The sequence below is a fragment of the Stegostoma tigrinum genome, chromosome 20 (genome assembly GCF_030684315.1).
Source record: "Stegostoma tigrinum isolate sSteTig4 chromosome 20, sSteTig4.hap1, whole genome shotgun sequence".
NCBI classification, from domain to species: Eukaryota; Metazoa; Chordata; class Chondrichthyes; order Orectolobiformes; family Stegostomatidae; genus Stegostoma; species Stegostoma tigrinum.
Window position 1 is genome coordinate 1,027,501 of NC_081373.1, and position 14,459 is coordinate 1,041,959.

Genomic DNA, 14,459 nt, shown 5'->3' on the forward strand with positions numbered 1-14,459 from the left:
CTGTAGGGAATCTAATCTAATCCCAGTGGGGTCTATCAAAAATCTTCCCAAAATTGAAATTCATCACACCTACAGATTCCCCATTAGCAAATTTGAGGTAATGCATTTTGAAATGTCTAATCCAGATAGAAAATATATAATAAATGGCAGAACCTTTAAGAGTACTGATAGGTAGAAGGATCTGAGTGTCCTGGTAACATCCTTAAAGCTCTCTATCAGGTTTGTCAAACATGAACTTACATTCTTAAAGCTATTTAACTCTGTCAAATCTTTATTTCACTTCATTCATGAGACACCGATACAGCTGGCCAGTCAGTTTATATTGCCCAGCCCTCATTGCCCAGAGGGCAGTACAGAGTCAACCATGTTGTTTCTGCCTGGAGCCACATGGAAGACCAGTCTGGGTAAGAGCAGATTTCTTTCCGCAAAGAACATTAGTGTATCAGGTGGGTTTTTCTGACAATTGGTAATGATTTCATGGCCATCATTAGACTCTTAATTCCAGACTGTTTTGTTGAATTCAAATTCCAACATTGCTGTAGCGGGATTTGAACCCAGGTCCCCAGGACATTACTTAATTCTCTGACTAAAAAATCTAATGCTTGTCTAGGCTATTGTCTCCTTCCAAATACACCAAATTCATTGTTTCCCCCTTTCAACTCTCCTGGTAACAGCCTTAAAAAAGTCTATCAAGTTAGTCAAACATGAATCTGAACTGTTTTCTGAATATTCAGTAATCACATCCTTTGTATTTATTCTTCTTTTTATTTTCCCATGTCAGATGTCAGATTAACAGAACTGTGATTCCCTTTTTCTTTCTCCATTCATTTATAATAGTAGGGTTACATTTGTCACACTCCAATCTGAAGGCATGATTGAAGGATTATTCAGATATTGAAAGAGGATCACTAAAGCAACTATTAAGCCTGTGACCATCTCTTTCACAGTTCGAGCATGAAGATCATCAGGTCTTGGGGATTTCTAACTTTGAGTCTCAGTAATTTCTCCAATTTTACTTTGGTTCACAAAAATAAATTTCTTTCAGTCTCACTTCCTCACTGGAGCCTTGGGCCTTAGTTAACTAAAGAAAGACTTGCATTTATAGAGGACTTTTCACAATCTCAGAACATGCTTCACAGCCAATAAGTTACTTTTGACGTAAGCTATTGTAACCAATAGCTACAGGGTGAGACGAAGATAATAAAGTGTGGAGCTGGATGAACACAGCAGGCCAAGCAGCATCTCAGGAGCACAAAATCTGACGTTTTGGGCTGAGACCCTTCATCAGAGAGGGGGATGGGGTGAGGGTTCTGGAATAATTAGCGAGAGGGGGTAGGCGGAACGAAGATGGAGAGAAAACAAGATAGGTGGAGAGGAGAGTATAGGTGAGGAGATAGGGAGGGGATAGGTCAGTCCAGGGAAGATGGACAGGTCAAGGAGGCGGGATGAGGTGGTAGGTAGGAAGTGGAGGTGCGGCTTAAGGTGGGAGGAAGGGATGAGTGAGAATAAGAACAGGTTAGGGAAGCAGAGAGAGGCTGAGCTGGTTTTGTGAAGCAGTGGGGGGGGGGGAAGAACTGGGCTGGTTTTGGGATGCAGTGGGGGAAGGGGAGATTTTGAAGCTTGTGAAGTCCACATTGATACCATTGGGCTGCAGGGTTCCCAAGCGGAATATGAGTTGCTGTTCCTGCAAACTTCGGTTGGCATCATTGAGGCACTGCAGGAGGCCCATGATGGACATGTCGTCTGAGGAATGGGAGGGGGAATTGAAATGGTTCGTGATTGGGAGGTGCAGTTGTTTATTGCGAACCGAGCTGAGGTGTTCTGCAAAGCCACACCGGGTGCAATGGATACAATATACCACATTGGCAGATATGCAGGTGAACATCTGCTTGATATAGAAGGTCATCTTGGGGCCTGGGATGGGGGTGAGGGAGGACGTATGGGGGAAAGTGTAGCACTTCCTGCGGTTGCAGGGGAAGGTGCCGGGTGTGGTGGGGTTGGAGGGGAGTGTGGAGCGAACAAGGGAGTCACAGAGAGAGTGGTCTCTCTGGAAGGCAGACAAGGGTGGGGATGGAAAAATAGCTTGGGTGGCGGGGTCGGATTGTAGATGGCGGAAGTGTCCGAGGATGATACGTTGTATCCGGAGGTTGGTGGGGTGGTATATGAGAATGAGGGGAATCCTCTGGGGGCAGTTGTGGCGGGGGCGGGGTGTGAGGGATGTGTTGCAGGAGACGCGGTCAAGGGCGTTCTCGACCACTGCAGGGGGAAAGTTGCGGTCCATGAAGAACGTGGACATCTGGGATGTGCGGGAGTGGAATGCCTCATTGTGGGAGCAGATGCGGCGGAGACGGAGGAATTGGGAATAGGGGATGGAATTTTTGCAGGGGGGTGGGTGGGAGGAGGTGTATTCTAGGTAGCTGTGGGAGTCAGTGGGCTTGAAATGGACATCAGTTTCTAGCTGGTTGAGATGGAGACTGAGAGGTCCAGGAAGGTGAGGGATGTGTTGGAGATGGCCCAGGTAAACTTGAGGTTGGGGTGGAAGGTGTTGGTAAAGTGGATGAACTGTTCGAGCTCCTCTGGGGAGCAACAGACGGCGGCGATACGGTCATCAATGTAACGGAGGAAGAGGTGGGCTTTGGGGCCTGTGTAGGTACGGAAGAGGGACTGTTCCACGTAACCTACAAAGAGGCAGGCATCGCTTGGGCCCATGCGGGTACCCATGGCCACCCACTTTGTCTGTAGAAAGTGGGAAGGATCAAAAGAGAAGTTGTTGAGGGTGAGGATGAGTTGGGCTAGGCGGATGAGAGTGTCGGTGGAGGGGGACTGGTCAGGCCTGCTGGACCGGAAGAAGCAGAGAGCCTTGAGGCCATTTGCGTGAGGAATATAGGTGTATAGGGACTGGACGTTCATGGTGAAAATAAGGTGTTGGGGGGCCAGGGAATTGGAAGTCCTGGAGGGGGTGGAGGGTGTAGGTGGTGTCATGGACGTAGGTGGGGAGTTCCTGGACCAAAGGGGAGAAAATGGAGTCCAGATAGGTGGAGATGAGTTCGTTGGGGCAGGAACAGGCTGAGACAATGGGCCGACCAGGGCAGGCAGGTTTGTGGATTTTGAGAAGGAGCCCAATGGTATCAATGTGGACTTCGCAATCTTCAAAATCTCCCCTTCCCCCACTGCATCCCAAAACCAGCCCCGTTCCCCCCCTCCCCCCACAGCATCACAAAACCAGCCCAGCTTGTCTCTGCTTCCCTAACCTGTTCTTCCTCTCACTCATCCCTTCCTCCCACCTTAAGCCGCACCTCCATTTCCTACCTACCACCTCATCCCACCTCCTTGACCTGTCCGTCTTCCCTGGACTGACCTATCCCCTCCCTACCTCCCCACCTATACTCTCCTCTCTACCTATCTTGTTTTCTCTCCATCTTCGGTCCGCCTCCCCCTCTCTCCCTATTTATTCCAGTTCCGTCTCCACATCCCCCTCTCTGATGAAGGGTCTCAGCCCGAAACATCAAATTTTGTGCTCCTGAGATGCTGCTTGGCCTGCTATGTTCATCCAGCTTCACACTTTGTTGTCTTGGAGGCTTGGGGACCGTTTTGCAGAACACCTCCGCTCGATTCATAATAAACAACTGCACCTCCCAGTCGCGAACCATTTTAACTCCCCCTTCCATTCCTCAGACCACATGTCCATCATGGGAAAAGCAACTCATATTCTGCTTGGGAGCCCTGCAGCCCAATGGTATCAATGTGGACTTCACAAGCTTCAAAATCTCCCCTTCCCTCACTGTATTCTAAAACCAGCCCAGCCTGTCCCCGCCTCGCTAACCTGTTCTTCCTCTCACCCATCCCTTCCTCCCACATCAAGCCACACATCCATTTCCTACCTACTACCTCATCCCGCCTCCTTGACCTGTCCATCTTTTCTGGACTGACCTATCCCCTCCCTACCTCCTCACCTATACTCTCCTCTCCACGTATCTTCTTTTCTCTCCATCTTCGGTCTGCATTCCCCTCTCTCCCTATTTATTTCAGAACCCTCTCCCCATCCCCCTCCCTGATGAAGGGTCTAGGCCCGAAACGTCAGCTTTTGTGCTCCTGAGATGCTGCTTGGCCTGCTGTGTTCATCCAGCTCCACACTTTGTTATCTTAGATTCTCCAGCATCTGCAGTTCCCATTATCACTGGTCTGATTAGTAAGTTTGCTGATGGCACAAAGGTGGGTGGAATTGCGGATAGCAATGAGGACCATCAGAGGATAGAATGGAATATAGATTGGTTGATGACTTGGGCAGACAGATGGCAGATTGAGTTTAATCCAGAAAAAAATTCAGGTAATGTATTTTGGAATGTCTAATCCAGATGGAAAATATACAGTAAGTGGCAGAATCCTTGAGAGTACTGATAGGCAGAGGGATCTGGGTGTACAGATACACAGATCACTGAAAGTGGAGATTCAGGTGGAGAAGGTAGTCAACAAGGCATATGGCATGCTTGCCTTCATCGGTCGGGGCATGGAGTTTTAAAATTGACAAGTAATGTTGCAGCTTTATTGAACCTTATTTAGGCTGTATTTGGAATATTGTGTTCAATTCTGGTCGCTACACTACCAGAAGGATGGTTTTAGAGCGGGTACAGAAAAGATTTACCAGGGTGTTGCCTGGTATGGAGGGCATTAGGTATGAGGAGACTTTGGAGAAACTTGTGTCATTTTCACTGGAACGACAGAGGTTGAGGGATGACCTGATAGAAGTCGACAAGATTATGAAGGGCATGGACAGAGTAGACAGTCAGAAGCTTTTTCCCAGATTGGAAGTGTCAGTTACCAGAGGTAATAGGTTTAAGGTGCGAGGAACAATGTTTAAAGGCGATATATGAGGCAAGTTTTTTACACAGAGGGTGGTGGGTGCCAGGAATTCACTGCTGGGGCAGGTAATGGAAGCAGATGCCATTGTCATTTGTAAAGGGCGTATTGACAAATACATGAATAGGATGTCAATAGATGGATACAGTCTTAGTTGTGATGGGGAACATGTCGGTGATGGCTTGGAGGGCCGAGGGGTCCGTTCCTGTGCTGTAAATTTCTTTGTACTTTGCTCTTTGTATTATAGTAGCACAGTCAGTGTGTCGAAAAATTGTGACATCCCTATGAATGGTTACCAACACAGTATTTTTATTCTGCAGAAACAACAGTAATACTTTATAAGATGCTTAAAATAACTTTAAACCAATTGCTGTTTGAATGCTCTGAAGTATGGCGCAAAGTGAATGCTTCCTTCATGATCTCAGGTAAAATTTGATTGTTTTATATTAATGTTCAGAATGAAATGATTGCAATTTTTGAAATAACCAGCTTAACGAAGGTTCTTCCCTACTATCTTTGAATAAAAATGCTTGTACCTCCAGTTACAATTCTGAGGTGTTTTAAGAATATAAGCTTAGAAGGAAAAGTAGAAGGGCTGATCTCTAAATAACTAAATCTTTGTCTGTAATAGCTTTCATGTTGAAATATATTGCTTTTTGGATTTTACCTCAACTACTTGCAGGTAGAAGATAACTGATCATAGCTGGGTATTTTCTTGTTGAAGGCAAAGAAGGCACGCGCAAAGTTAGGCACGAACTCATCATTCCCAGTAAAACCGTTTCTCTTCCTTAGACGTACTCATGGGTATGAGAGAACACTTGCTATTTGATGAAATAAAGACAGATATGATCCCATTTTATTATCTTTCAGTATTCAAGCTTTGTTAGGTTGCAGTTTAATATTAAGTTTGCTGAATCACAGTATTCTTTCTCTTTTATTAAAACTGGAAAAAGAATAAAAGCTGAAAGAACTGTGGATGCTGTAAGTCAGAAAGAAAAACAGAAGTTGCTGGAAAAGCTCAGCAGATCTGGCATCTGTGAAGAGAAATCAGAATTAAATTCTCTGCTCCAGGGACCTTTTCTCAGGGCTGATGGTAGTCTTGATGAAGGGTCCCCATTCGAACCATCGACTCCTCTGCTTCTCTGATTCTACCTGACCTGCTGTGTTCCTCCAGCTCCACACTGTGTTGACTCTGACTCCAGCATCGGCAGTTCCTGCTATCTGTCCAGTCACATGTAGGCCACACCAGGTAAGCATGGTAGATTTCCGTCTCTAAAGTGTATTAGGAAACCAGGTGGTAAATTACAATTATTGTTACATGGCTGCCATTCATCATCTGCCAAGGTGGGATTTGAATCCACAGTCCCAGAACATTAATCTGTGTCACTCCAGTGATTTTCATACTGCACCGTCACGTCTCATCTGCTTCAATGCCACTTCCCAATCTTATCATTCAATCTGATATTCCCCCCATTATATTTTATGCATCGATTTTTGTGTACTGTGTCACATATAGTGCCTTAACAAAGTGTAAGCAAACAACACTCTTAATTCATGACATGTAGAAAATTACTTGTATAACAGACAAACCAAAAAATAAAACTTTGCCTATTTTTTCAGTAGTATTTAATCACATCATTTCAGTGTTTTAACATATTTTGCTTAACACATTCACCATAAATGCATCTCAGTTTAAACACAGCTGTTACCCTTATCGAAATAAATCAATCGACCTTGAAAGGAGAATGAAGAATTGTGTTAAGATAACTCATTCTCATATCACCAAGCAATTCCCAGTCAATGAATAATTTCAAAGTTCACTGACTGCTCTTTATAAATGAATGAGGATTTCTACTTTTGCATACACAAAGATCCTTCAGGCAGCAAACAGATGTTTGATTAGCAAATGTCTTTTGCTGGTGGTTGAGGGAAAATGTCAACTGCAACATCAGGTAAGGCTATGGTTTACTTTAGCTTGTGCCACAGTAGGGACTGTTATCAACCAAAGCTCGTTAACATTTAAATTAAAGCTTACAAAGAAAATTCAGTGTAATTTTTCTATTTGTATGTTTCTAAAATAAATACCTCAGTAATGCTGAAACATGACTAGAAGGTGACATTTTGGTACCGTATCACTGAACCCAACGTAAGTCATTCTCAACAAAGATAAAAGTTGATTTAAAGCCTTTGATAAGGTCCCACATGGTAGGTTATTGGAGAAAATACGGAGGCATGGGATTGAGGGAGATTTAGCAGTTTGGATTAGAAAATGGCTTTTGTAAGAAGGCAACGAGTGGTGGTTGATGGAAAATATTCAGGTCACTATTGGTGTGCCTCAAGGATCTGTTTTGGGACCACTGCTGTTTGCCATTTTTATAAATGACTTGGACACAGGCACAGCTGGATGGGTGAGAAAGTTTGCAGATGACACTAAAGTTGGTGGAGTGGTGGACAGTGTGGAAGAATGTTACAGGTTGCAGGGAGACTTGGATGAACTGCAGAATTGGGCTGAAAGGTGGCAAATGGAGTTCAATGCGGATAAATGTGAGGTGATTCACTTTGGGAGGAATAATAGGAAGGCAGAATACCTGATCAATGGAAAGATTCTTGGTAGTGTGGATGTCCAGACGGATCTTGGTGTCCATGTACATAGGTCCCTGAAAGTTGCCACCCAGGTTGATTGTGCTGTTAAGAAGGCTTACGGTGTGTTCGGTTTTATTGGTAGAGGGATTGCGTTCTGGAGCCGTGATGTCATGCTACAACTGTACAAAATGCTAGTGCGGCCTCATTTGGAATATTGCGTGCAGTTCTGGTCGCCACATTACAGGAAGGATGTGGAAGCATTGGAAAAGGTGCAGAGGAGATTTACCAGGATGTTGCCTGGTCTGGAGCGCAGGCCTCATGAAGAAAGGCTGAGGGACTTGGGTCTGTTCTCATTGGAGAGAAGGGTGCTAAGAGGGGATTTATTAGAGACATACAAGATGATCAGAGGATTAGATAGGGTGGACAGTGAGAGTCTTTTTCCAAGGATGATGACTTCAGCTTGTACAAGGGGGCATAGCTGGAAATTGAGCGGTGATAGATTTAAGACAGAAGACAGAGGCAGGTTCTTTACTCAGAGAGTGGTAAGGGTGTGGAACACCCTGCCTGTCAATGCAGTGAACTCAGCCACATTAGGGGCATTTAAACAGTCCTTGGATAAGCATATGGATGATCTTGGGATAGTGTAGGGAGAGGGGCTTAGATTAGTTGACATGCCAGTGCAACATCGAGGGCCGAAAGGCCTGTTCTGCGCTGTATTGTTCTATGTACTATGTTCTAAATGATATTCTGGCTTCACTAAATCAATTCCCTGGAACAGAATAAACATGTTCTTTCCTCAAACCCTTCTGAAGAAGGTGGTGAGCCTAGACAAGGGGAGGGACACAATGCTAACTTTCATATCTGCCTGTCAGAGAATCACCTAATCAATGTTAAAGCTTGGGCATATGGAACAATGGTTCACAAATGTTATTTTGCCATGTACAATTTCACCACTGCCAGCTGGATTTAGGTTGGGGGATTGTTCACAATAACTGACAGCCCTCAAGTTCCTCTCCAACATCTTTGTGTCATCACTGAGGGGTTCAATTTGATAGACCCTGAAACTGTACTCAACATCATTCTATGTGATTAACCCTTGCTTTTTGACTGCAATACAGGCAGAATGATAACGTTATGCTGCTGGCTGTCTTATGTGATCCCTGGCTTGCAGCCCCTGTTGGAATGTCACTGATTGACCTAATAGCTAATTAGGGACCAATATTGAGTTTCTGGCACTAGTTACAGTTTGCCTGGATTGCGAGAAGCTGCTGTATGTCTGAAGCAAACGGTTGCATCTCCTTATGAAGATCACCCAGGGGAGATAGAAAAATAGAACACCAATGGAGAGGGCGGGTTACAAGAGGTTGTATGTCTCACTGATAGTTGTAGAGGATTGAAAAGCAGGTGGGATGTCCTACATCCACAAGGTCTCAGGAGGTCCTGCAATCCCAGTTACAATAAGGCATAAGATACGCGTGAAGATCAATAACAGGAGCCCAGTCAGAGGGCCTGGTTCTGCATTATAAGAGGATTAATGACCTCCTATGAGTAATCAGGTCAATTAGTCAATCCTCAAAATGTATATTCTGTCAATTGCACCATCAGCATCAGACTGGTCAATTGAGCGCAGCAGCACTCCTCAGAGACTAATAATTAGTCAATACTACACCTCAGCCTCATGCATTTAACACTCAGCTGGCTGGACAGCTTGTTAGTAATGCAAAGCAATACCAAGAGCATGGATTAATTTTTCAATCAGTTGAGGTTACCGTAAAGGATTTGCTTCCTCAACCACACCACTCACCTCAGGTGTAGTGACCCTTAGGTTAGACTACTACCAGTTGTCTGTTTCTAAGGAGTGTACAGCCCTATGGTTGGGAAGACTACGGCAACTTTATGTTTACAATTAGCACTGCTGCATGACAGCTTCATTACTCATTGTCCTGTTGTCTTCCAGTACAAAGTAGAACACGTGGAAGCAGCAGGAGCGACATGGAACTTAATGGGCATGCCCTGTATGTACCAGCTCCCATGGAGAAGATAGAGCTGGCTATGACTGGGACATCCATTGCTGAGGTGTGGCCAGCTATAGGACTGAAACCATTGATGTTGACCTATCTTCAATTCAAACCTCATTTCACCTCACTTTCATTGACGATTCTCTTCCAATTTACAAACTTCACGTCCTCTGTAGTATTTACCTGTTACTCTTTCCCAAGGTTCACCTGACCTTCCTTCTTCCAAAGCCGCAAGAACCACAACCTTGCCAAGCAAAGGTGTAGAAGGATGGGTTAGTAAATTTGCAGACAACACTAAGGTTGGTGGAGTTGTGGGTAGTGAAGAAGGATGTTGTCGGTTGCAGAGAGACATAGATAAGCTGCAGAGCTGGGCTGAGGGGTAGCAAATGGAGTTTAATGCAGAAAAGTGTGAGGTGATGCACTTTGGTAGGAGTAACCAGAAGGCAAAGTACTGGACTAATGGTAAGATTTTTGGTAGAGTAGATGAGCCGAGCGATCTCGGTGTCCACGTACACAGATCCTTGAAAGTTGCCAGCCAGGTTGACAGGGTTGTTAAGAAGTTATACAGTGTTTTAGCTTTTATTAATAGAGGGATCGAGTTCTGGAACCATGAGGTTATGCCGCAACTGTACAAAACTCTGGTGTAGCCGCACTTGGAGTATTGTGTACAGTTCTGGTCACCGCATTATAAGAAGGATGTGGAAGCTTTGGAAAGGGTGCAGAGGAGATCGACTACGATGTTGTCTGGTATGGAGGGAAGGTCTTACGAGGAAAGTCTGAGGGACTTGAGGCTGTTTTCATTAGAGAGAAGAAGGTTGAAAGGTGACTTAATTGAGACATATAAAATAATCAGAGGGTTAGATAGGGCGGATAGGGAGAACCTTTTTCCTAGGATGGTGATGGCGAGCACAAGGGGGCTTTACTTTAAATTGAGGGGTGAAAGATATAGGACAGATGTCAGAGGTAGTTTCTTTACTCAGAGAGTAGTAAGGGAATGGAACGCTTTGCCTGCAACGGTAGTAGATTCGCCAACTTTAGGTACATTTAAGCCATCATTGGGCAAGCATGTGGATGTACATGGAATAGTGTAGGTTAGATGGGCTTCAGATCGGTATGACAGGTCAGCACAACATCGAAGGCTGAAGGGTCTGTACTGTGCTGTAATGTTCTATGTAAGACAGTGATGATGAATACACAGAGCCACTCTTAGCCACCAGATCCAATACTGACGTTGTGTAATTTAGAGGATAGCAGAAAAGGGAGAATCAACATACAGTAAGACACTGGTTATGATGTCTGGGCGGTGATGAAGGTGAAGGTGTCAGCTTTCTGGAGGACAAAGTTGCACATGAGACCTAATGTAGCTGGCTCCCTTTTGTTGGGATGCACTGCAAAAGAATGTTGATTAATGTGAACAGTGAAAAAGCTTCTGTGTTGGGGAATTTGCCAAAACTTCATTGACCTCTATGGAAGAACATGGAGGAGTCCATCAGGAACTTGGCACAAAGTTTTGTGTGGCACTGGGAACCTATCCTTCTTACTGTGGGACTGATGGCCCACTCCATCCATTTGTTTGTGGACTCCATCATGAGGCAATGTCTGTTGGCTGATATTGCAGCTCCCAATGGAGCATAGACAACAGCCACCAGAGATCAGAATGGTACCATGGGAACTCATGCATGACTGTTGTTATTTTGCTCGTGGATGCCAATGTTTTCAAGAAAGAACTGGATATAGATCTTAGGGCTAAAGGGATCAGAGTGTACAGGCAGAAAGCAGGAACAAGTTACTTGGATGATCAACCATGATCATATTGAATGCTGCAGCAGGACCAATGAGCCGAATGGTCTATACCTGCTTTTATTTTCTGTGTTTCCGTATTTCAGAATGATTTGGAAGGTGTCACTGAATCATCACAATCTGTCATTGGGATAATTACTGATTGATGAGTTGCTGACTCAGGAGAAAGTATCTCTAGGGGGTATAAACCTCATTCAGGATAATCAAATTGGTTCGACTATCCCTGCCACTCTGCCTGTAACCATTCTGAAAGCTACCATCCAGCCAGCACGCACACAACATACCACTGTCTCAGGTTTTCTTAGCAAAAGCTCCTTGCAGGCTGCAGCCTGCTCCACTCAAAATTCTAACATTTCTCCAGCCATGCAGCAGGTTTTCATTAGCACTGTGTGGGAGAATAAAGACAGGGAAACACATCACGATTATGGGCACAAAACCTGATTAGTTGATTTTTATATACATTATGGAAGAATTTGACTTCTAAATTAGGTGAGGGAAATTTATTTGGCAGTGATTTTATACCTAATTGACAAAAATGCAACAATGATGATAGCTAATGGCAGCAAATTGGTAAGATGTGGGACTGTGGTTAATAGCTAAGGATAGTCATATCCATTTCAGTTATGGGGCATTACAGAGTTGGTATGTGATACCCAAAAAGTGATGTGTTTGTAGTCAGTAGCATCCTATAGCGTAGGGGAGTCTAAAATCCTAATGAAGGCATATGTTCTGTCCATGTATGAATTTTTTCAGCATCTGAGTTGCAAATGTGAAACATCAGCCACCTTATGATGGACGGAAGGTGATGAAACAGCTGAAAGTGGTTGGGTCGAGGACAATACCCTGAGAGCCTCCTGCAGAGATCCCCTGGAGCTGAGATGACTGACCTCCAACAACCACAAGCATCTTCCTAGCCAGGTATGACTCTTGCCAGTGGAAATGATTTCCCAGATTCTCATTGACTTCAAAGCTACTTGACAGCGCTTAACACCAATTTATTGAAAACTAGGTATAGGCTAATGGGTCAGGAATTGACTAGGTTATATTCATCCTGCTATCAAGCATCTACTCCCTTCATCACCAATGCTCTGTAGCAGCAGCAGTGTGTAATATCTATAAGATGCGCTGCAGAAATAAAGTTCCTCAGACTGCACCTTCCAAACCTACAACTACTTCCATCTGGAGGGGCAAGGGCAGCAGACATATGGGAACACCATCACCTCCAAGTCCCCCTCCAAGTCACTCACCATCATGATTTGGAAATATACTGCCATTCCTTCACTGTCGCTTTTTCAAAATCCTGGAATTCCTCTCTAATAGTATTGTAGGTCAACCTACAGCAGGTGGACTGCAACGGTTCAAGAAGGCGTCTTGCCACCACCTTCTCAAGGGCAACAGAGACAGGCAATAAATGCTGGCAAGCCACAACCCACAAATGAATAGGAGAAAAAATTGTGGATGCAACAAAAAAGGACAATTTTCTGCACTGTCGAGTAGATCTCATTGTTATAGATAGTTGCAATGAAAGTTGTACTTTTAAGGAGACCACAGGGCACATGTTCTTTTCTTACAAAATCAAGACTGAATTTAGAATATCATTTTTCAAATACTCCTGTCCTTCTGGGAATTAACCTCTGCAATGTCTTGGCCTGCAATGTGCACTCACAGCTGATGACCTCCTTCACGTCCAACATGCAAGTGGGAAAACGGTCACTGAAAGGTTTAGTTATCTTTCAGATTCAGAATTCATATTCAGATGGATTCCTATGAAAAGGCACCTTATGTGGCCTGAGATATGTGGTTGCAAAAGGCAAGGCAAGCCAGTTTTGAAACGACTTCACCATATTCATGATGCTTCCAATTGCTTCATCCAGCTTTGTGTTCCCTTTAAAATTTCTAATTTCCATTATGATGTCCTAAATTCTTCTGATGTCTTCAGCTGTTCTTCCCTACATCCATTTGTCAACAATTAGACTCAGTTCAAACAAGTTGAACATGTGGCTTTGGGTAATTAGGGGCTAGAGGAGGCAATGGTCCAGTGGTATTATCACTGGGCTGTTAATCCAGAGACCAAGATAACATTCGAGGGACATGGGTTCAAATCCCACCATGGCAAATGGTGGAATTTAAATTCACTAAAATATCTAGAATTTAGAATCTAATGATGACTGTGACTCCATAGCTGATTGTTGGGAAAAATCCATCTGGTTCACTAATGTCCTTTAGGGAAGGAAGCTGCCATCCTGGCCTACATGTGACTCCAGACCCACAGCAATGTGGTTGATTCCTAACTGCCCTCTGGGAAATTAGGGATGGGCACTAAATGCTGCCTGGCCAGTGGCACACTCATCCTGTAAATGAATAAAGAAAAAAGTTTCAATAATTTCCAGCTGACCAAATTTGGAGCCACAAACTGTCAAGTCAAGTCGCTATGGTCTTACCAGGGCACAGGCTGCTTTCGCATTAGAGAGAGAGACGACTGATGGTGATTTAACCTGACAGCCACCACACCTCAGGAAAGTGGAGATGTTGAAAAGGAGAGTCCTTTCTGGTAACCTCAGCTGGTGTGGGGATTGAACCGGCATCACACTGCTTCACACGAACAGGCATAATTTTCACTTAAATTATTTAAATTCCAGATTATATCCTAAATTGCTTGTAATGGCAGAATGTTCGGGGATTCTGTTATTTCAGCTGGCTTTTCATCTCTGTGTATGATCGTTAATGGTTATGTTAATAGTTTGGTAACCACAAGGTTAGAGGGATAATCTAGTCAACTCATTACTCAAATTCCAGTACGGCAGTGAAAACCTGCCCTCAAGTTTAATAAATGCAAATATAATGCAAAATAAGTATTTGAACAAACAGCTGATTGTTGAAAAAACCCATGTCCTTTAAGAAATGATATCAACCAGTCTTAGCTGGGTCTGGCGTACTTTGCCTCCATCAGCCTTCTGCCAGCCAGACGGATAAAACACTGAGCAATAAATCCTTGTCTTGCCAGTGAAACATGCTGTAAATGAACTTCATACAGTGCCTTCACAAAGGGATAGTTGCCCAAAAATAGGATTAATATATCCCCCAACACATCCTGAATCCCTGCCTTCTTGGAATGAAAACAACTGAATTAGCCATGAGTATCACAACTTACTCACTAATTCAGAGTTGAATTTTCCCTTTTGCAAGTATTTAAATCATGTG